General features: G+C 42.6%; 1 protein-coding gene across 1 annotated transcript in view; it reads right to left on the bottom strand.

Moving 5' to 3' along the window:
* The window catches only part of LOC111657810 (protocadherin-16-like), a 72,580-nt gene that overhangs the window by 46,865 nt on the left and 1,997 nt on the right, over positions 1-23,718 (bottom strand). The window lies entirely within an intron of this gene.

Below are 23,718 nucleotides of genomic sequence, written 5' to 3'. Positions count from 1 at the left end.
ATGACGGCAGTGATGAAGGATGCATTTGTTTTCAATCAGGGAAACAACTGTGGGATTAAGCCAAGAGGCTCCCATAGGCCGAGTCAGTGAATATGTATCTGCCGGCTAACAGCCCTATTTTTACAACTGTCAGCTTCAGATTAGTGCAGCTGACATACGACATGTGGGTGTTGATGGAATTTGTGCTAAAGCTGGCAATCCAAGTGTGCTGCTCTTGCCACAGCCTGGTCACGGATACTCCCACCTGGGCATTGGGTAATACTGGGCTGGAACAGCTGCCCAGAGAAACCACCTAGCCAACCCGACTCAGCCAGCCAGTGGAGGTGTGCATGACAACCCACAAAACTTTCTCACTTGCAGCCTTAAACTAGAATTACCGCCTCACGGTTGTATGCCTCCGCCAACCAGTCAAGCTGCAGTTCATCCATGGCTGTCCAGACTTATATAATGTTTGTAGTGAAGACTCTGAATGAATTTAGTAAAATGTAATGAATGTATTTTTTGATGTGAGATATAGGGCTATATTAATAAAACAGGATTTGACTTGACTTTGTTAAGCTTAGTTGTTCTTGCTCTGCTTCATGTTTACTGTGTAAGTTAATCAAGAGAAACAAAAAGGAAAATCCAATTTCTTGTGTTGACATGTTTGGCCAATAAAGCTGATTCTGATAGAACACAACATCCATGACAGTCAACAATGATTCAAATATGGACGTTTCTGCAAAGAAGCTACAAATTCTAAAACTTGGATGCTTGACACACGCATCATCAACAACAGAAGATCTACAGTATACAATCACAACAGTTTCAAGGTGTGCAGCCAAGATTAGTGTCACCAATTCAGTATCTGACCACATGTGAACCATGGTCACAACCTCCTCCCAGAAAGGAGTTTTTGCAGAACATTATGATGTCACAATTAGTTTGACCTTTGACTTTGACCACCCAAATCTTATCACTTCATCTTTAAGTCGAGTTGAATTTTTGCACCATATTTGGAGCGATTCTCTAAAGGCGTTTCTGAGATATCATTCTCATGAGAATAGGTGGGACGGCGTCCAGACGGATGGACAGACAATCTGAACAATAAAGCCTCTGCCCACAGCTGCCACCAGCACAGAGGCATACGAACAAAACAGGAGAAAAAGAATCATGGGAACTACTTGATTTCATAGTATGGGGGGACTGAGTGGACCTTCACTTCAGAACCAAACAAGTCCTCATTCATACCAGCTACATTCTTTAGTTTCACATGCTATAGATTCAATGCTTTGGCGAGGAACGTGGGACGTCCCTGATCTTTTGTTGAGAACAAATTAGGCAAGCTAATTTTCCTCTAGTGAAGCATTGCCTCACGTCTCGTCCAAGAAAATGTTTAGTTTATTGTTATAAATGGTTTCTTAATTTTTTCCAGAAAAGAAAATCTGCCTCTACATCTGATGTGCTCAAACAAGCCTGAAAGGTAATAGAGCTTTGGGACAGCGAGGGAAACTAGCAGGGTGAAATATGAGAAAAGCACAAATGAATTACAAACGATACCATGGAAATTATGTGCTGGAGATATACTATATCTTACCCACAGTGAATGCACCACCATTCAGTCAGACTGTATTCCTGCAGTCTGCCTGGTGCATCCTGCAGATAACGATAACAGAGTGCAAATCTCACTGGAGCTCACTGTGTTAAAGGGCTAAAGTGAGACTGATAGGCTGGCACAGAAAATGTGTAATTATTGTCAAAACTATAAAATATGCACCTAGTAACTTGTTGCAAGGATATAGTAAAAAAGACTGGGCAAGAAAGTTATCATGGAGAGCAACAACAGGAATGGGCAGAAGTTTAGACGGCAGCATCCCCTCATTTTGGCTACTGGCACTCCAGGGCAATCTTGGAAAAATATTGTTCTCCAGTCTAGCCAGACCTCAGCAGAATGCTGGACTAACTCAACGTGACATCTACATTTAACACAAAAAAGCAAAAAGGCCCACCCTCATCACACAAACGTAAAGACCTCTCTCTCAGACAAACACACACACACACACACACACACACACACACACACACACACACACACACACAGAAGAAGTCTAAAGACCACAAGAGCAAGCCCACTGTTCACTGAGCCACCGGGGACTCTGCAGGAACACAGAGGTGAGGGGGGTGGAGACCTTCCCTTCTCCGTTACGTCCCAGAGGAGTCCTGCGCTACTTCCATTTCACAAACAACCTAAGGACCGTCGCGAAGGACGCGGGAAGCGGAGGAGCCATGGAGAGGGCCCGCTTACAAAAACAGAGAAACAGATATACGTCTGAGTCTGGAATGAGACCAGGTTTATATCTGAGCGAGTGACCCCTGACAAGAGAGAGAGGGAGAAATGCTCTTAGCGAGCAGGGGTCACTGAAAAACTGCAATATACTACAGTCAAATTCAACACATACAGTGTTTATGAGTACTTGTAGTAGGAAAAACATCATGCATTCATTCACCCCCAATTGCATCTCTGATCTTGTCATTTACACAGTGTTTAGTCTACTTAACAAAACAATAAATGTCAGACAGATGTGCATTTAAAATCTATTCTGCCATGAGCTATTCTGTGAAGTGCGGGGATCTCTGTGGTGTAATAATGAAACAGCCAGTGCCAACAGCACAGTCTCAACGGGCTCAGGAGATACAAGGTTACGTGATACCCAATCAGAGCAGAGCCATAACACACATGCTTGTAGAGAAAGATGAGAAGCAGCTGCTTACTGCTGCTACTTGCTGGGCCTCACTTCACCCTGGTAGAACCACTCACAGCTACGTAAATGAGAAAACAAAGAGGACCAAAAAGGTCAATCAGTTTTATCAGCATCAAATACTGAGCAGGTTCTTAATAATCCCACAGGTTTTCTGGGTAAATGAAGCTGTTTCTGGTGAAACTTGTACAAGAGACAGAAAACAAAAGCCGTCCCACAGAAAATGATGCAGTCCAGCATTTTTGACCTATAGCTCTGGCATCACCTTTTCCCAAATGGTGAAAGGCTGATATATGGTTGTCGACCTTCAAAAACATGGTGGTGTAATTCTACAGCAGTCGCAGCAGTTCCCCGTGTGGATCATTTTGTATGTCAGCGTGGTACATCATATAGTATAGTTGTTGTCTATGACATAGAATATCTTTATGATTTTACTGTGAGATGACGCTGAAAGCATAAATTAGATTTGATGCAGTGTCTCAGTGCAGCCCCCCAGATATTAGTGTTAGCCTTGTTAAAAATGAACAAGATATTTAGCTGTTTTATATTCTGTATGTGAGTGTGTGTGTTTTTTCCCACTGTGAGCAGATAATTACAGTATATGAAAACAACAGATTAGGCTCAACCCCATACATTTCCAGATTTTTCTGCATTAGTACAAGGCAGCAAATAAAAATGCAGCACAGGCTGTTTTTAAGATAATCCATAGTCCTCCCTGACAATTAATGTAATTCCAGTAAACTGGGGGTTTCATTCTCTGGGACATCTTGCTGTTGTGAAAGATACAATCCATCCACTCATCCGTTTTTCTAGACCTCATGATTGCGGATCTGGGTTGCCTGCAGCTGGACATCAAAAGCCAGACTAAGCCCGAGCATACAGAAAACTCTAGAATGGGTCTAATTGATTTTTTTTGCTTCAGCGTATTGTCACATTGTGTCCATCTTGTCTCAGTTAGAGGGTCACTTTAACCCTGCAGCCCTCATTGCTCCACAGGAGACATCCAATAATGTTGACAAAAACTGAGTCATCATGTGTTTCCGACAGCTGTGATTTGCAAGATTGTCACTCCGTGTTACTTACTCTTCTTTCCCTCTTGTTGTCTCTCCCTCCCTCCCTCTCCCTCTCTATATCCCTATATTATCCCATTCAGCGTGTAACTTATCTATTTTATCTCAAGCCACAAGTGAGTGGAGAGACAGGCTTGTTCGCTTTTTGTCTGACTCATTTTAACTGGCTTTATTTAGACACCTCTCATTTCCTTCTCTCAGTCTAGTAAGGGCAGACATCCCATAATCCCGTGACACAGCCCTCCATTGACCTTCATCGGGGGACTCACTGCAACACTGACCGTGTGCCCGATGCTCGGGGCAGGAGTGAGGAGCCTGCATGCTCTTAGACTGCCTTTCATCTGTTTAGACAGACAGTTAATATTACCTTTTATCCCAGGTCTTACTCCTTAAGGTTGAGCGGATATGATTTGTTTTATGTGTGGGAGATAGCTGAAGGCTGTCCTGTCCTTCTATGACCTGCTGTGCAGCGATCATCTTCCACAGGCTCAAGACAATTTCAATTGGAAAGCATGGAACCAGTTAGCCGGCGTAGGTAAATATGGCTCCGCTATGTGATGAAAGGAAATACGGTCTACCCTCTTGAAGGAATACATATGGTGCATATAATCTGGCAACAATCACTTACATTGCATGCACACAGCACCTCTTCTCCCTGTTTGCATTGGAGTTTATGCAATCTGCTGCTCATTTTCCACATCAAGCCCAAACACACTGTGGTGACAGTCTCATGAAACATGAAAGAGCGACCAATTAAAACCAATCTGTTGTGTATGAATGAAATCAGCACATGTAACTGTAATCCCATTGTTATTTTAGGAGTAATGAGCAGGCAGCAAGTTAAAAAAGAGAGAACGTGTGTCATCTAATGCTCAGTGTTCATCTTAAAATAAATAGGGGGGATTCTGAATTGATTTCCTTATTTTCCCGTTCGTCTAAAAAGCAGTCGGGCACAAATGAAGTTTAAACTGGTATTTTCCATTTTAAAAGACCATTATGCGTCTGCGTTTACACTCCCTTTCACATTTCATTGCGGCACATGACAGTGGCTGATGGATTGGGCTTTTGGTGGCTGAAACTGCTCACAGGGAGATTGCTACCAGATGAAAAGGTCTTAGAGTGCAAACTGGGCGGTTTTGAATAAAGCTATAACTCTACACTCTCCCTGGAGTGTTATCAAGGACCACACTAAATAAAGAACACCGGTGTGACATGGGCAGAAATTACATTTTTTGCTCCAAATGGTCCAATAATGAGAACTTTTAATTAAAAAACACTGACTAATGGATATATTTGCCTGAGGCAAAATATTTTGTGGTATTAAAGGTATTTTGAGGTTGACTATTGTCAAATGCAATTGAAAAATTAAGCTTTGCATAAATGGTTTCCACTGTCTTGTGGCTTCAATTTTGCCTTGGTTGTTGGCTGATTAAGTTTGACAAGAAATGGAAAATATACAAGTAGTAGCCGGATGAAAACACATTGTACTGAAATTCACTTGTAGGTTTTGGCTCCCAGTGAGATTACCTGTGGTAGAAACTTCTTGGATAAAAAAAGCATTTAATAAATTGCAAGTATCTTTCTGACTTGGCATAAATAACAACAAAGAGCTGGAGAAGTAAGCTGAAGTGTGATCTGCTTGTTAAAAGGGGAATTTGAACATTCATTCTAATGTTTATTTCATCTTCATGAGGTGACTTGCACACCTAGTTTTTCTTCATTCAGGTCAGAGTTAAATTCTTGTTATATCCTATTATATATTTTATAATATGTTTTAGCGACAACTACTATTTTCATTATTTCAACCATGATCAAAATGGGTTCTTCTGTATTTGAACTATGACCTTTGTACAGACATTTGAGACAAAATTGACCCACGCGCTTTCACAAAGTTTGTAAGCGAGAACTCTAAAAACACTTCAAAGACAGAACAACAGACAGAACAGAATAACAGGTATTTTACTTCAATGCTTCAACATTTCCTCTTTGTTCTGTAGAGACAGGAAGCGAGCTGTCTGTAATCTTGCAGGTCTCTGGTAACAAAAGGAAGACTCAACTTACAAATTCCTGATATAGAATAACTAAGCAATGTAACCAGTCAGCAAATTTTAAACCTCTGTGGCTGTGGAAAAATATAGGTTTCAATTTTCCGCCCGTTAATTACAGCATACTGTATGTACTTGCCTTACAAGGGGAAGATGCAAAGAGGAAAAAAACAACAATAAAATCCCCCATCGTTTTGTTCACATTTTATGTGGAATACTTTGTCTGGCCGTAAAGTGACAAAACCGAAAGAAGCACAATACACTTCGTAAGAGACAACTAATGCTATCCAGATGTTCTTTTTTCACAAAATATGTGTGTACAGTCTCCGTAATCCGCTTAATATGTAAAATTTCAAACAGTAATGAAAATATTTTTCCTCTGAATATCCTCCAGATGAGCGAGCATGTTGAGCTGTCTAGTTCTCTTCCCTTCTTTGTCTGTCAATATTTCCCAGATGACAGTGTAGACTTCCTGAGAGATCAGACTCAGTTGTTTTCATATGCAGCATAAAGTCTGTTTTACTTAAAGTGACTCCCCAAAGCAAAAACCTGGTCTGAGATCAGGCAATCCTTTGTCACCTCAGACATCTGATAATCTGTCTGAAATCTGCTGCAAATGATACACATTTTGGATTCTGGATTTCAATGTGATTGTCCAAATTGAAAATGTAAGTTATACATCTGATGATTAAGTTGATCAAACTGCTTTCCAGCCATGGAAAGCACAGGAGGACAGGAAGTGGACAGGAAGTGGCAAACCTGTGGAATTTTACTCCCAGGTCAGTTACCTCCTGCCAGGTCCGTGTCTGCTCCATCAGCCGCCAACTCACTGTGATTGATGTGACCTACACTGCAGCATGCATTCGTATTGCCGGGGCTGTTCACATGTCAGGCTCAGTAGCAACCGGCTCCCACACCGAATCAGTAACTTTACTAAACCAACAGCACCATCCCTGCAGTCACGCACAGAGAAAAAAAAACAAAAAAACATGCAGGTCTGAAGTGACACCTTGCTGTGCGCTCATCCCTGCTCCCGCTCTGAGGCACGAGGGGTTGCCGTGTCATCCAGAAAGAGGAGCGGCGCTTTGCTGCCTTTCAAAGACTTAGCCTGGCCCCCCCACGACCAGACAGAAAGAGAGAGAGAGAGAGAGAGAGAGAGAGAGAGAGAGAGAGAGAGAGAGAGAGAGTCGGCCTGGCGCTGGAGCCTTGGCAGTCAGAAAGATCTGTGGTGTGGCCCCTCCTTTTTTCGCTGGGTTGGGATAAGCCAGGGAGTGTGGCGCCTCTGAGGTTAGTGGGCTGCCTCATCGAGACACCAGCTCCATCATGAGCCTATTTTTATTCCATTTTCTCGCTTTCTCTTTTTTTCTTCTCCCCTACTCAGTTCTCTCTTGCTCTTTTTTCTTAACTCCCCACTTTTGCCTTCTCGGTCTGTCTATCTCTTTAGCGCTGTCTTCTTCCTCCATGGCGTTGAGATGTGTTTCAGCCTGTATGCATGACAGAGGAAAACGAAAAAACCTACACGACTTGGTTTCTGGTTTGGATCCCAATATTCACTTGCTTTTTTCCCCTCTTTCTTTCTTGCTGTATTTATTTTACGCAGACACTTGCCAAGATGGCTGGAGCTCCCTGTCACTGGTTTGGCAGTATCCATGCAGTGTATATATTCAAAGTACTTTAGCCTTTATGCACAAAAGCTATTTATCTGTATCTACAGCAGAACTGTAAACCATTAAAAAAAACTGTCCAGTTTCTCATGTTTGTCTCTATCAATCTTTGATTTCATCTTAACATGTAACCTCTTACATGGAGTTGCACTGGGAAACATAATTAACATGCAGGTTGCCATCTTCCCCACACTGGGCCAAGAATAAACAAGAAAAGCAGGCCCTGAGAAAGATTGAACAGTCTTTGTTCATGTTCTAATGCCCTAAATGTCAGGATTGTACTCTTGAGGGAAAGGATAACTGTATTTAACCAGCTAATCCAACATGTTGAGTCAATTCATGTACAATGTGGTTATGCTGGCAAGTTAGCAGGGGGTCCTCAGCTCTCAGGAAGGGAGTTTACCATCATAAAGCAGCTGTCCCACATCAACAGTCCCTACGGACAGAGACAGTGCCGTGTTTGTGCCATAAGCCATTCTATACAAGCACATTGTGGCAACTCCTCCAGCATTTTTGAACAGCCTGGCAACAGCAAGCTCACAGAGTGAAAAGGGTCTAGACTGGTCTTCTAAAGAGACCCTCGCTTCACATTAGCACTCCGGGTTAAAAGAACCATTGCAACAAGGATACTGATGTACTTGTAAATACAACCTTAATTAGGACTGGTTACCACAAGGCTAAACTGGAACAAACAGTTACTACAGTAAGTTTCGAAAAAGTAGCATGACAGTGAAAAATGGGGGCATGACCACAATTATCCCAAACACTAATACGGGTCTGGAACTATTAATATTTCTTCAGCACTTGAGGCGCAGCTTTTTTAATAAAAGGCGAAAGCAGAGTCAGAAGGTCCTTGGCAAGAGATAAAGGAATTATTTGATTTATTTAGGACCGATCTGCTTTTCTCTCAGTATCACCCATCACTCCGCTAACAGCCATAGCTAAATGAACTCTGTATCTCAAAAAAGGAGTTTCACACAAAGTATTCTATGAGCCGTTCTGGCTACGTTGAATTCATTTGAATAATTTATTCTGCAGAGTAGCATGAATATGGGGAAATGGTTGATCCATCAATCTAGTCTGACACTGAGCTTTAGAAAAACACTGTTTCCCCTCTGTTCTTTGTTTTTGTATATCCAATGAGCTAAGAAACAGAAAACAAAAGGTAGAGCGTTATATAATAAAGTCTGCTTTGGTGAGCCTGGAAAAGATTCGAAAACCCTGAATTAGTTTGGTGCTGTATGAGCACGCAATTTCCTCTCTGTCATCCACAGAGCACACCACTGCCACGGTGTTCATTTCCACTGGCTTCCTCCAGTGCCCACATCTGAAGACTCTCAGGATTAAGCAGGGATTGGAAACTAACCTACTGTCCAGTGTGAACACAGTTATGTGAGCATATCATGCCCCTCTTTCCAGTCAGAGCTCTCTGACGTCACACCGTTAATCGCTTTCACCATACCACCCAAGCCTCGGGGAGACCACACCAAATCCTGCACTCGCCCCTCCGAGCAGAGGAGTGAGTACCACTGGGATCGCTTTAATGAGGCTTATTACACACTGTAAACCAGTAATGAACTTCACAGAAAGTAAAGCACTAAGGGCTGCACCAGTAAAGGAGAGGTCGTACCGAAACTACCACAGTTGCTTGCCAGTAAAGAGAAAAACTCTCCCCTCACAAAATCACAAAAAGTTATGAGTCATAAGCAACAAATCTTCAGGAGAGAAGCACGGCTACGTGGACTTCGTCACAAAAATGAAGCCTTGAGTCAGAGCAGCCTTTATAGGTCTTAAAGGATCAGTGTTAACTAGAAGTCACATGTATATCACAGCAATATTTGCAAAATGTGACCGCACATTTTGCAAACAATGCTGCTGTCACCAAAGTTTTAATGTGTTTTTTCTCTCTTGTTTTTGGCCTCCATTGTTTTCCATTATTACATTCCATACCTGAATGTTGTAATCCATCAGGTCTGCATGAATTCTAGTCATTCTGCAGTAATGATCTGCACCCACAACAGTGTGACTTTGTCAAAATGAATTCAGACTTGATGTTTGCTCGGGTGGATTAACTCAAACAAGTTTAACAAGTGTCTTCTTGATTGATTTTCATGCCATACATAAATGAAAGGGAAACAAAGGCCGCTTGGAACGAAAAAATACATCCAAATTCTGTAAAGCATGCGCTTGAAAACTGTCAGCACAAATTTAAACTATATATGATTTGTAGTCAAGGATCGAAAAGTTAAATCGCTATTCAGCAAAAAGCATAGAAGCTGTTCTGAAATATTAACTCGCTTTAAGCAGACGACTGAATCACTTCAACACTGTTTGTAATAAATCAGCTGAGTTTTTAAAAAAGTGCCGATTTCCACAAAGCACTCACGCTCGAAATGGTAGAGTTGCTCCAAGGAAGCTCTCTAGAAAATAACAAATGACCTAAGCGGTTAAAATGGTCTACAAAGGCCTGGAAGTTGCTAAGCCAACTCTATAGCAGTTGCCACAGCTACACATACACTGGGAAAGTTTTTGTAAGTATTTCTTCCATCATATACTTATTCCCATAATCATGGCCTGTGACCTAAAGGAGATCATTCCTCATTTCCCTTCAGGCAGAGCCCAAGCCAAACCAGGATGCGGACAGTGCTGCAGGAGTCCCCCCCCCCCATCAGCCTTACTCTCCCAGAACTTAAGAAACAGACACTGGAGCTGATTGTTGTCGTTGCACTGTGGGTGAATGAAAATTTAACTCTAAGGCCATTATTGGATGGTGAGTCATTATTCATGGCTCCAGAATGTAATGTCACTTATGGTTTTTTATTCATTCATATAATCTCAATTCCACCCCTTACATCCTCACCTCCATCCACTCTGCTTGTGTTTATGCATTTGTGTGGAAGCTTTGTCACTGTAAGGGCTCTAACCAAACCAATTAATGTGGAGTGCAATTGTCATTGACAGCCTCTGCACAGGTGCACACTCACTCTGCCTGGTACCCGACTGTTACAGCTAGATAGTGGAGCAAATACATCAATATAGGTTCCATCTTTGCAATTAAAGCCATTGCTTTCCTCAAACTGCCTTTTTTATTGCAGGTTTAAAATCATGGAATATAGAGCATAGATAAAATAGAGGGAATCATCACTTTGTACTAGGTTATATCTAGTCTTACAGTATACTTATTCACAAGCACACATTAATTAAAGAAGAGGGTACCATCTACTGCTGCATTATGCATTTACAGAGAAACAACAAATAGCATAACTCAGCAGCTGAATGACACTTATGTCTATCAGTTGCCATGGTTACACCTGTCCCACAGATTACCTGTTACTTTATTCCCCTTTTCATGATGTGAATTGCATTTCACAGCTTTCTTCATACAAAGTAATGTGAAGGGAAGGAGCCTATTCATCCATTCACTCATTCATTTACTCACACTTAGTGAGCCGCTCTGTCCCTACTGGCCACTGGGAGACATGGCAACATCTACAGCCGTCACACTGAATTAAGACTGTTTAGTTGTCTTCTCTCGACAACACTGCTGAAGTGTGTTGGGTGCCTTGTGTCAACATAACCTAATTTGCTACAGTAAGCTCCCATCTTTAAGTACTTGTCGTGTCGTATAATATCAATAACAGGCCAATTTTATGACTTCGACTCAGTCACGAGTACACACACACAGTAGAATTAGGTCAATTAAGTCATGGATTGCTTACAGATCCCACTGGTCCATGGGTATGGATCTGCCGTGATTGTAGCATTGTCTCTTGTATGTCCAAGCCAAAAAATCTTTTCAGCTTGTGTGCTTTGGCCTCATCTTGATGCGCCCTTCTCCTGCACAAACACCGGCCAAATCCTGCAGCTTTGTCCCACCTTCCCAGACTGGGAAAGGAACACACTGGCACGCAAACTGCTACATAGTTTATCTCTCTCATCCCCTTACAAAACACTGTTTTTCTTATATATTTTCAAATGCATTACACATATTAGTTTTTTCAGTCCAACTGATTGTCTAAAGAAGGATAAAGACAGTTCACTATCAATCTTAAATATATCTTACAGATATTAAGAGGGGAAAAATCTTACACCTGCCAAGAAACTTAGCACATTGCTTCAGAAAATATCCAAACAATATAAATTATTATTTTTATGATATCCTGTCAGTAACCAGACCCAACACCCATAATTCAGTTTTGACAAATAGGGTGAAACTAGTGTCTCCACCAGTCAGACAGACACGCTCCTCTGTTATGTTATCACATGTCGTGAAAACGTTAGTATTATAACTTTGACTATTCCACTGAAATTTAGATTTCAGACAAACATCCTCTTTTTCTTCAGACAGACTCCCGTCAGTCCAATGGAAGCTCCCCGTGAGTGTTTACATTGCTGTCCACAGTGCCCACATAGGCTTCGTCTGGTTTGAGATAACAGATTTCTGTTTGTTTCTTCACATGGGTAAGTTGCGGGAGATAAAGGCCGAATGTTAGCAACAGTCTGGCTGCTCCGGGCTACAGGGGGATGTAGGTGTGGGATAAGTCTGCTGGACGGAAGTGTTTTTTAGACTGATAGCTCTTCTCTTCCAAGTGGAAAAAAGAAGAGCAAATTGAATCTAATCATGCTGGCACTTCATTAGGATGCCCCTGATCTGTTATCACAACCCAGGAGAGCTGGGGGTGACAGGGTGAACGGAAGTCCAGGCAGCGAGACAAAACGCAGGGACAAAGATGTCTTGGCAGAGCTTGAGTTTGGGAGAGAGGAGGCCTTGTGAACTCTCCCCCATGTCTGTCCTTCGTGACAGATGCAGAGGCCCCAGCCACTGACAACACGCAAGGGTGGGTGGGTTTGGTAGGGGGGTGTGTGTGGGGGTGATGGGCAACATGTCGAATAAACACAGTCAGTCTTCTTCTAACCCCCGATTCTTCCCTCCAAATGAAAACCTCAGTTGATATACAATATAGATTCATCTGATAGTTGAGTTTATGGTCTGTGTTTATACACCAGGATAAATGTACCTTCTCCAGCCAAGAGATCGTGATGTTTCTATCTCCAAACAAACATCCTCAGACCCTGCTACATGTTCCCCAGACCTCTAGGATGTGTTGATAATGTCGTGTGATAGCTGAGACTGTGAGGCAGTCTGAAAAGAAACAGCAAGGAACTCTGGGAAAAGGACAGCTAACTCTTAGCAATCCCATACCTTGAAAAAAACAAAAACTGTGCCGTTTAGTAACTGAGGCTTTACGAGTTCACCTCTCCTCGATTCATTGAGGGACTGTCCTGGCGTGTAAATACTCAAACCACAATTATAACGGAAAAACAGGCACTTAGTGATCATGATTTGCCCGTGAAATGGATGGGGTTTGTTGTTTACGCCACTCTCCTCCCTCCCTCGTTCCCCAAATATTGCCATGGTAACAAACCACCACTTGAGCTCCATCTACACGCCACTTTTGCACACACACTGCATGAGGTAAATCGCCTCCTTTTCCCTCTCAGCATCTGCTTTCTTTCTCACTGTTCCTCCTCCCGCTTTCCCCATTTGTTTCAATCATTTTCCCCTTTTTTCAGCTACCCTCTTCAAAAGAGTGAAAGTCATATTCCTCTTACTGTCCTTTATCTAATCTCAGATTTCCATTCAGCATCTTCATGTTTCTTTTGCACTTCAGTCTTTTGCCCAATTTTAGAATCTCAAAACTCAAACTTTATGTGTAATAAATAGCTGCAGGACAGGCTAAAAAGTGTCTGTCTATTTTTCTTTCCTGCAGACATAACTTTCTGTGGAGAATTTCTTGGAAGTCCCACAACAGCGATGGTGCCCTTCCCCCGGCTATTCAGCAAAAACATTCGCCATACTTCTATGTGTATGCGAGTTAGCGTGATGAATAAAGAGCGGAAGCAATAGGGCACAGGGTGACTTCACACTTAAACAGCCTGTTTACAAGTCATTTACAGAACTGCAGGAGGCAGAGGGGCTCAGAGTGGTCTCCCAAAGAAAGGCCTTCTTTCAGAAATATGCGAGCAGAATCAATTGAGGCTGCAGAAATCTTCTCTACTCACTCAAACTCACTCTAATGTCTAAAATGTGCTTTCTTAAAGGACAAAGGTTGGCTCTTGTTAAGGGAAGGTTACACAAGCAGAAGACTTCCGCGCAGTTCATTTCATAAGGTCGACTCAATGGTAATAAGAGAATAAAAACTGCATAGATACCACTATGCCTATTAGATTGTAGAATTAGTATGCTTGAGGAAAAAAAGAAAAAAAAAACTGCAAAGGAAGGCCCATGAATAAAAAATGGCGCCGTAGCAGCGATGACAGGGATGGTGACAGGGGAAGAGCGCTGACTGAAAGTGGCTGAGATTTAAAGGCAGAAAAAAAGGGCTGATTATTTTTCTCATCTTTCCAGCATGGTCTTAATATACTCAGTACATGACTGTTCTCTACAAAAGGTGGCTGCCAAAACATTGGCATTGTGACGGTGCATTAAACTTCCAGAGCTGAATCTTAAACACTCAAATTACATGTCGTGGTGTAGATGAAATGCCTTGTGCTCGCTAAGGTTTGGATGTTTTAAGTCATATTTTAATTGCATTCAGACACACTGATGAGTGACATTTCTAATGCGGAGGAGAGAACTACTGTGATCATTACAGGATGCTCACAGCACTGAGAATTACATTTTGGGGATGCACTGGAATCATAATGTACAATCTGAAAATCCTGCACGTGCTGTGGCAGCTTTTACATCAAATCGTGACCATGAAATGATCCTCTCTACATGAGGGTATTATCTATCATGCAGCACAACAAGTAAAAGATTCGCCATCTAAACTGTCTTATCAATCATTCCGTTTGCTTTGGAGACCCCACATCTATTGGATATAGCCCAGGAGGCCTCACAGATGTTGTCAAAATCAACTGTAAAATCACTCAATGGCATCCCCTGGGTTCAAAACAGTATTTATATTTCATCAAAGCTTTTGTTTTAGTAGTGATGATGAAATTGCCTGCATCCTGTATTCAAATTCGCTGGCTGACTCACTGCGACTATCGTCAAGAAGTTAGACCGGTAGGCTTGTGATTGACAGGGACAGTTCATATGGGGAAAATGTCAATGAGTAACCCCCCCCCCAATAACTAAGTGCCATTGAGCAAAACTTGCTCTGCTCTGTGACCAGCAGTGGAAGATGGTGGTTGCACAGGAAAGCTGTGAATGGGACACACGAAGGGAACAAAACAATCAAGCAGCTGTGTCTTAACTTCTCCTGAATTACCAAAGAGCTAAAAAGACAAACTATCCGGTCCGAGGCAGATCTTTGAATGGGCTAGTGTTATTCCAGCATGCCGTGACTTCACATACAAAAGGTAAATTGCTACATTAATCAACATATCCGCTGTCGGGGCTAATCAGGGCCTGTAAGCAATAAGTTGTTGATAGTAAAAATTGGCAGCAGGTGACTCTTTAGTTCTCTCCAGGCACCAAACCAAAGATCTGCACAGGTCTGCAAACCAAGATCATTCACATCTGCAGAGCCCCACAGTCCTGCTCAGTGAGATTAACCGCCCACCACATGAGAGTGAGGTCGTACTCAAGCCACTCCACAACTATGACGTGAAAAGTAAACCTCTGAAAGTGTTCTGTAACCAGAGCAGCAGAACAGGTGATTCAAAAGGTCACTTGGTTGTAAAGAAGGGCAGATGGATCCAGAGCAGCGGATGTTCAAAGAGGAGATGATACAGTATTCTGTAGCACATGACACAAATTCAACTGGGATTTGAGGCTTTTGTAGTTCATGGATCTGATGAAATATATTATGCATCATTTCCAGGGATCCTCTATAAAGACACAGCCAGGTTTGACTGGAGACGGCTTCTGAAACCAGATGTCTGGATGCTCACAGCCCTGGCAATGATGCATTGGCTTGTTGAAAGCATCAACAACTTGTTTCTCCATTACGCCGGCTACTGCACTGACCGGCTCCTTGTCTGCATCGATTTGAGAGGTGAGACGACTTTGCTCGGGCCCCTGCAAACAATACTCACTTTTTCTGGGCATTTGACCACAAAGTATTTTTTCATACACACTCTGAGTGTGATCAGCTTCTCCTGACAGCCTGAAAGAGGGTCTCTGTACGGTGAGCACAGGCCATTCAAAGTAAAAACACAGAAATGTAAGGTCAGTATTTTTCCATTTTTTTTTCAGTTCACATTCCAAGGTGCTGCAACTCAATATGGTTCTGCCCCGATTGGCTCAGACTGGCTGTGTGTCAAGCCTTAAACCTACACTCTAATGGAAACGTGGTGCAGAGCACTGATGTGCATCATTTTAGTTTGTCCATGAGCCGCCAAAATAATATCTGGCCCATAAATTTCCCTGCTCCCGAGAATCCTGCGTTGATACTTTGGATCCCACAAGATGCATTTGTGAGGCAATCAGGGAGGAACCCAGGGCACTGATTAGAGAATTTCTTCCACCCTTAAACCCCGTCTACACCAAGACACGCACACCCCAGCCCCTGGCTTTTTGTTCGCCTGCTCTGATACCACATCACACATCTTGAGTCCTGCACTCCTGCATACCAGCACTGCCTAATTACAGCAGAGAGTCCCACTGCTTCTTATGCTGCCTCCCGGCTCCTCACAGCACCATGCTACACACAACAATCTAAACAAAGATTTGGCCTTTCAACACGCTGGTTGAAAGAAGCAGCACACCACTCTCAACATAAACTCTGGAGCACCAGACCAAATTAGCCTTATTGATGAGGTACATAGCACTGTGGTAATTAGTTCCCTCGCTAAATCTTTAAATCACCTCCCAGCCCTCAGAGGACGTCTGTGTTAAGCTAAGCCGTTGTCTCCTCATTACAACTAATCTGCACTGTGGATGCATTACCTTAGAATAGATAAGCCATAACAGATGTCCTCCTTTATAACACAAGGGGCGTTTCTTGCAGATGTGGCGAAGGCTTCAAGATATGCAACCAACAGTGTGAGGGTGGACCACCGTGGAGCATCAGTACACACAGACTGGGAGTCTGGTTGGAGCAGGCCTGGGTGCCTCAGTGTCTGAAGCCAAGACAGACAACGTTGGCTAACCGCGATGTAAAAGCGGAGCGTCTCTCCCCACAAACCTCCTTCTCCATATGGTTTGTTGCTCTCTCACTCTTGCTATCGTTTCCTCCGTCGTACAAGGCTTGAAAAAACTACTTACTCACTACAACTGAGCTAGGCCTGAGTACCAGAAAATGTTGGGCATTTTTGCTTGATAAATGGCCACCATTAATCAATGATTAAAATTGCTGTTGAGAAATTTTCTGTTGATCAGCTAATTCATCAATCACCCAATCTAACTTATTATTTCAATGCAATTAGGGCTGGGTATCATTTGAATAAGTATGATATATAAATATCAGTACCAATAACAAAATAATACTTTTTAAGATATCTTCAAGGAATGCAACTGTTTTTTCAAGTAATCACTTTTTTTCATGTAAGAAAATAACTTCTTACATGAATAAAATAATATTGTCTTTAAACATGCAGACATATTTTGAGAACTTTGGCTAAATAAAACCGCATGCTAAATTTGCCAAAATAATTATTTAAATCTAAAAACTGGCTGATCAAAGAACAGCTATAAGGGGGAACACAAATCTCAGAAGGCATTATTCATACAAGGTGCCTGGTTACATTTTAGTCATTACCAAACATGTACTGAGGTTCAATACCCAGCACTAAGTACAGGAGCTGGGAGTTTTCATAGCATCATTACTGTTAACAAGCATCTGCAAAACATCCTGCTGTAACAGCCACAGTGTAGGTCCCACATTTTCCTGACCACACAGAGAGATAGCCTTGGCTTTAGACTCTTTACCTCTGGCCTTGTTTGTATTCTGCATTTCTGTTTTACCACCTCTTTCCTGAAACTCTACCCCCTATCACCTATTTCTCACATGAGGATATGAGGTGCTGACTAATCCCTGTGCTCAGCTCCCTTCACAGCCCCAATCAGAGCGGGTAGTAAACCGACATTGATTGCGCTGAGAGCAGAAATAGGTTGATCTGACCACACGCCCGGTAACTGAATGCACCAGTGTTTCCATGCGCTTGTTGGGTTCAGTAACATTCTTCTCAATCGTTATTTCAACTGGCAGCCAGTGCAGCAGCAAGGCTGGAGCACAAAAAAAAAAGGGGGGGGGCTGAGGTTGCTGGCAGACGAAAGCCATGCATTCCTTGTAACAGTGAAGTTCTGGATATGGAGACGATTTGCTCAGTGGTTAAGATATTCTAGTGCTGTGTATATATAGTACATGCTTTTCTAGGAGGAGGCACTTTTGTCATGTATTTTCATGAATGTAAAATACAACATGGTTGCAACTGAGTAACTATTATACCTGGATTCCATCATCACACCAAAAATTTGATTTGTTACTGTTTGTTTGGGATCTACTTTTCCCTGATTAGTGATTTTTGTTACCTGGCAAGCTGTCACTCAGCGTCTGCTTTCCAGTCTGGTGGCTTCTGATGGACAGCAGGGGACTGGATGGATGATTTAGCACAGATTTGCTTTGGAACAGAGTGAATATCACGAGCAGATGACGCTTCCTGATGCCCAGCTTGTTTAGCAGCGCCAACTGCCTTGCACATGTGCAGGGGGACCACGGGCTGTGAAAACAGAAGGCCTGGCAGCCCTCGTCACAGCGAGCCACTCCGTCTATCCCCCCTCTCCCACTCAGTCGTCTCAAAGGAGCAGGGAGGCGAAGTAGATATTTGTCTCTATTTATGAAGGTCAAGCAAAAGTGCTCCCCTTGAGCCGGAAGACACACACCTGCAGTCTGACTTCACTCTGTCGGTAATTTAAACCCATGTATTTCTTCCATCATCAAATTAGATAAGCCTCGGCCTGGTCTGACTGGGACCCACAAGGAAGTGTGTTCGCGCCACTCCAGGGAGGCCGGAGCATCCCCTGGCAGGCAGATGTGCTGCTCTCACCTGCTCCGATGCACATGTCACCACCACTCCGGGGGGAAAAGGGGAAGTGAAGAGGTGTAATTGGATCACATGGGGGACGCAGCAGTGTGGGAAAGGGAACTGGGAAGAGATAAGGAGTCTGGATGGACATGGAGTAAGAGTAAAGAGAGACAAACAGAGATAAAGAAACAGGAAGAGTGAGAGAGAACCCACCCCACGGAGTCAGAGGAGAGATGTTTGAGGAGGGATCAACAGCTGGATCCAGCTGCTGAGTCGGAGCTGTGTCACAGCTGCCAGAGGCTGACTGTCCCTCAGGAGACCAAACTGTTTTCTTTCTCTCTCTCTCTCTCTCTCTCTCTCTCCTTCCACACACACTCACACTCTTTCATAGAAACTTGGAAGCAGTGACGAGACGCCTGCCTCACCTGCAGCAGACAGTCGGGGGGCAGACAGACTGTATTCATGAAATTTCTTGTCCCATGAGAGAGCTATATAAGCCCATCTTCTTTCTTTGCCAGATGTGGGCAGGAAACCCCTCCAGCAGGCTTTTATCTCTCACAACTTTTGCTTCACAGCCAACACTCCGCGTGACTGCATCCCAGTCTGCACTGACCTCTGTGAAGTCTCCCTGAAGTCCTGTAAACACTGCTTGCTTTACCACTCAGCACTCACGCAACACACAGCAACCAACAAAGAAGCCTTATTGCATGTTTTGCAAAATATTACTGGCGGGTGGTAGCACCTGTATGACACAGCAGCACTTTTATATATTATATAAGTTGGAGCAGGTGATGTTTAAAAGATAGTTTTAGACTAAACTTACTAACTTAACTTAGTTTCGTAGCTAAAAGGAATTAGTAATATTCCAAATCAATCGACTACTGTATCTGACATAGCTACTGATGCTGCTGAAAAAATTAAAAATCCAATCCAAAACAATTATCCCGTCATTAATCAATAATGAAAATAATTTTTAGCTGCAGCGCTAGAACAAACACAGCCTGAAGTCCATGAGAGCACTTTTGTTTCACAGTTTGGTGTTCAAATACTCACAACTTTGGTTTTCCCTAATGAGCACTATTTCCTCCCAGCTTCTGTATTCAACCATATAACATTAAAATTGTCACCACAACTTTCTCCTCTTCCTGTGCTGTAGGAAAGAGGGGGGCAGTGGATTTGCTGATGGACGTCTGAGCACAATAAAATGCGCTCAGCTGTCTCAAGCCCAGTAACTTTGACCTGAACACCCACACTCTATCCAGATGTACATCAGTGTTTATGTTCGCTTCAGTGCCCCTGCTAGGCCCAGGAGTAAGTGTTCAAGGAAGTATTACATTTGCGAACACATTAAGTAGCACATCCAGTTTCCTGCAATTTTACCATTCCCTGAAAATACTGTTATACCGCAGAGCCACAGCGAAGCTTGGTAGTTAGTATGAGGAAAAAGAAACAGAGGAGACCAAGAGCAGAGTCAGCTCGCCTCAAGCTAAACCAATCTCACGGGGAGACAGGCCGGTCTGGTATTAAAACAGACAAGTGAGCATTCCGTTTGACACAAACCATCCCCAGAAAAATGTCTGGTAAGAATTGATTACACGTTTTTTGTACAGAAATACCAATCTGAAACTGGCAATTTCACTCAGTTCCATAGTTAGTCTCACTTATTTGCAAAAAAATTGAAATCTCATTTGGATACCCTGGAAAATGCTGTGCTTGAGAAGTTAGCAAAGTCCATTACAGACGGACCATTACAAAGAGTGATTGAGCAGTCAGGTGTCCCTCTCGGTCACCAAATCGTTGCATTTTACCTGGCTGTTGAGCAGAACTTCAGTTTGGGTGAAAGCCAAACAGCAATTTCTAAGCACTAATGGAAGAAGTGCTGAGAAAATAAGGTTGAAACTTAAGAGTAGCAGGTATAACATTGCGAGAAGAAACTTTCTGTGGAGCAGCAGAGAGCTACACAACTCAACATAAACTAACCTCTGCAAACACAAAATAATGAATGAGATTATGAAAATCAAGATATATTTAAACAATGCCGGCTTTTCCAACGTCCCCGAGGACGCTACGACTAAAGCAAGCACTGAAATTTAACAGTGAACGCCAGATGTTTATCCTGAATGTACTGTAAAGAGTATTATGAACACTTCTGGATTATGAAAGATATCATCTCCCACCACTGCAGTAGCCACCTTTTATAATCAGCGAACACAGGCTCAAGGACAAAATGGCACAAGGTAATGGAATCAGTGTTATTAGCACCTGCCTGGCAGTAGTCAGTAGGTGGTCACTATAGTACAAAAAGAGCGTGGAAAATGTGAGGCACCAGTGTGAAAGAAACACATTCTTTCAATCATTCATACTTTCTCTCCAGGGCAATTATGAGTATTCTTTTTTCCCCAAAGACTGGTTGCTTTTATGTTGGCAGGAATAGAGAAGTGCCACTTCACTGAGGTACCGCTTTCAACTAGGCTGCCTTTAAAGATTTCACTGAAATAATGAATGTGTTTGGGTGGTGCTGTATGTTACGCTGCTTAAAAAGACTCTGCATCTGTAGTTATCTAAACTATAAGTAGCAGATTCAGAGCGCTGTCGCGCACATAAAAATCCCAGCCAAAGCATAACAATCCTAAACGCTATCACCAGTGTTTTTTCATTAGTCAAAACGTTGCCGAGACATCACTGAGACAGGAAGCACTTTGGGTGGCGAGGGAGCAGATAAATGCAAAAGTTTGAGTCACAGCTTCAAGAAAGACAAAATGTTTGCGCCTTCACTTGCAGCAATGTGCGTTCTTCTCATGTTGCTAAGGGGGCTGCAGCAATGACAAGCGGTCCATTCTGTCGTGAACATTGGGGTGGGGGGGGGTGGGGGTTGAAAATTAGGTCTGGCCTATCCTCACACCCAGCTAATGTGAAATGAAGTGAAATCAGATAAGAATTTGGAGCGGGACAGACCAACAGACAGACAAGGAAGCCCCCCTGCTCATGTCACCTCCGCCACTCATGCCAGCGCTTGTCAGGGCTCATTTCCCCCTCAGCTGCCTGGAGACCCCCTCTCGCCTTTCTACTGGAGCCAGAACGACCCCCCCAGACACAGACAGAGGGACAATTCTTAGCGGAGACGCACTCCAAACCAACCAAAAACTACAAGGATATGTGGTGTAAATTATTCCCCAATGCAAGATTCTGACATAACTAACTGGAAAGCTTCATTATTTCATAAGTGAAATAACACATAACTCTCAAAGCCAAGACAGCCAGCTTTACTGAATTTGGAGATATTAAGGCAGGCTGATGTGCCTCATTATCCCTAATGACATCTTATATTACTCTTCTTCCTCCATGTTAGGAATCAAAAACCACTATGCTTAATGGCCAAATTAAATGACCTTCGAGTAATGATTTTTTTTTCATCTTGTTTTTTTTCCTATTTTTCTAAAAGAAACATCACACATTTGTAATAAAACGCGCACTGGCGTATGTAACAATGTAACAGTACCTTGAGAGTGAATGCATGCTTGCAACCCACAATTTAAAATGAGAGATATAAAATGGTGCGACAGAGATTTTTGACCTCTACAAATTCCAGAAAACGTGTAAAATTGGACACGCTTTGAAAATTAATAATGAAGAATAGAATTAGTAATGGCTCGTGAACCACGTTCCACAATGCAGCTCATGGTTCTTAAAATGTTGTATTTAATGTTGTATTTGATTTCCCCTCTCAAGGATGACCTATTTTCTTAGCAGTAGATCATAAATATTGAATTACAAGACTGATTGGTGTTAATATGCTTAAGTTCTTATTTTTAGTTACATTTTTCTCCCCCACATCTTATTATAATGTCACCCATAAACCAGATCATGTTTAGCGGAAAGTGACAAAATATCCCAGGCACAGCACAGTGGAGCCAGATCACATTAGCATAATCATGAACCGCTGTGCTGGTGACCTGCAGAGGAGAGAAGAAAAAAAAAGAGCCACTTCAAACGTTTGAATTAATGATCACAATACCCATATTGTAATGTTTTTTGGACAGCATTGTGTATGGAAAAAGGGGACATTGGGAATTTCATCAACAGAGAAAAAAAGTTAGTCATCAGATGTCTTGCTGAGATGTTTGGATGTAGAGCTGGCACCCTGAGTAAGAGCAGTCTGTTCTCACATGGCCCGCCAAACACACGTCTGCAGCATCCAGGCAGGCCCAACAGAGGCCAGAGAGCAGTGGCTTTGAAGCACTACTTCATACTTGGACCCTGTGAGGCCACTGATCAAGCATGTCATACTCTGAGAGTTGTTTGAAAGCAGGTAGTAATGTTTTTGGAGGCAATGCAGAGGGAAGACTGAAGTCTGACCATCTCTAGTTTGAAAGAAAACAAAATATGGTTTTCAGATATTTTCACAGAACATGAACTTCAACCCACATTGGAAAGAGTGATCGTAGAGCTTTACAGTTTTCCAAAACATACATTTTTTTTAATTATTCTTTGGTTCACTTTCCAAATCCCATAATCAATTTCAGTACATTCTCGTTTCTCCTTATCCTTGTGGTCCCTGCAATTTATAATTAGGGGACCTCCCACAAGAAGTCCTCGTAGCTTCTATTTCTGCATTCAAGCCAGGAGTCGTGGTAAGGCCTTCGTCTCCCTTCACTCCTCCCTCTCCCAAGGCCAAACACTGGGCCAAGATCCCGTCTGCTGGGCCCTCTGTTTGGACTGCACTCTGTATCCAGCTCCTTGATCCATGCAACACTACTGAAGACACTTGAGGAACAGATTTGTATGGACCTCTGCACTTGTAAAAAAGAGCTGGCTTTTGTGAGTGTTGTCTTTTTAATAAGATTGCTAAAAGCGACTTGAGAAAACAATATGTTTTAACAAGAAAGGACTGCGGTCACTGGGGGTGCTGTAATTTGTCTGAACTTTAATTCATCTTGTCATCTATAGCCATTTTTTCTCACGCTCAACTAGCCTAATTAAGGTGCCTTTTGAGAGTGAAGTGACATCTATTTCTTGGGATAAAACCTTGAATTTGTCTCTGCCTGCGAATACGTGAAAAACCCCTTTGTGCCTTGGCTGACAGAGGACTTTACACTGCCTGTTACCCTGGAAACCTTTTGAGAGGTGAAGGGGAGGACAGCCAAAGAGGAGATCATCTTGGCCTAAAACCACAGGTAAATCCTCTCTGAGGCAGTCCAGTTTAAATAACTTTACCATTAAAAAG

This window comes from Seriola lalandi, unplaced genomic scaffold, assembly GCF_002814215.2.
Source record: "Seriola lalandi dorsalis isolate HSWRI2012SDOR001 ecotype SW California unplaced genomic scaffold, Sedor1 jcf7180002054413, whole genome shotgun sequence".
NCBI classification, from domain to species: domain Eukaryota; kingdom Metazoa; phylum Chordata; class Actinopteri; order Carangiformes; family Carangidae; genus Seriola; species Seriola lalandi.
The sequence above is the reverse complement of the archived record's forward strand: the minus strand, read 5'-3'. Positions and strand labels throughout refer to the sequence as shown.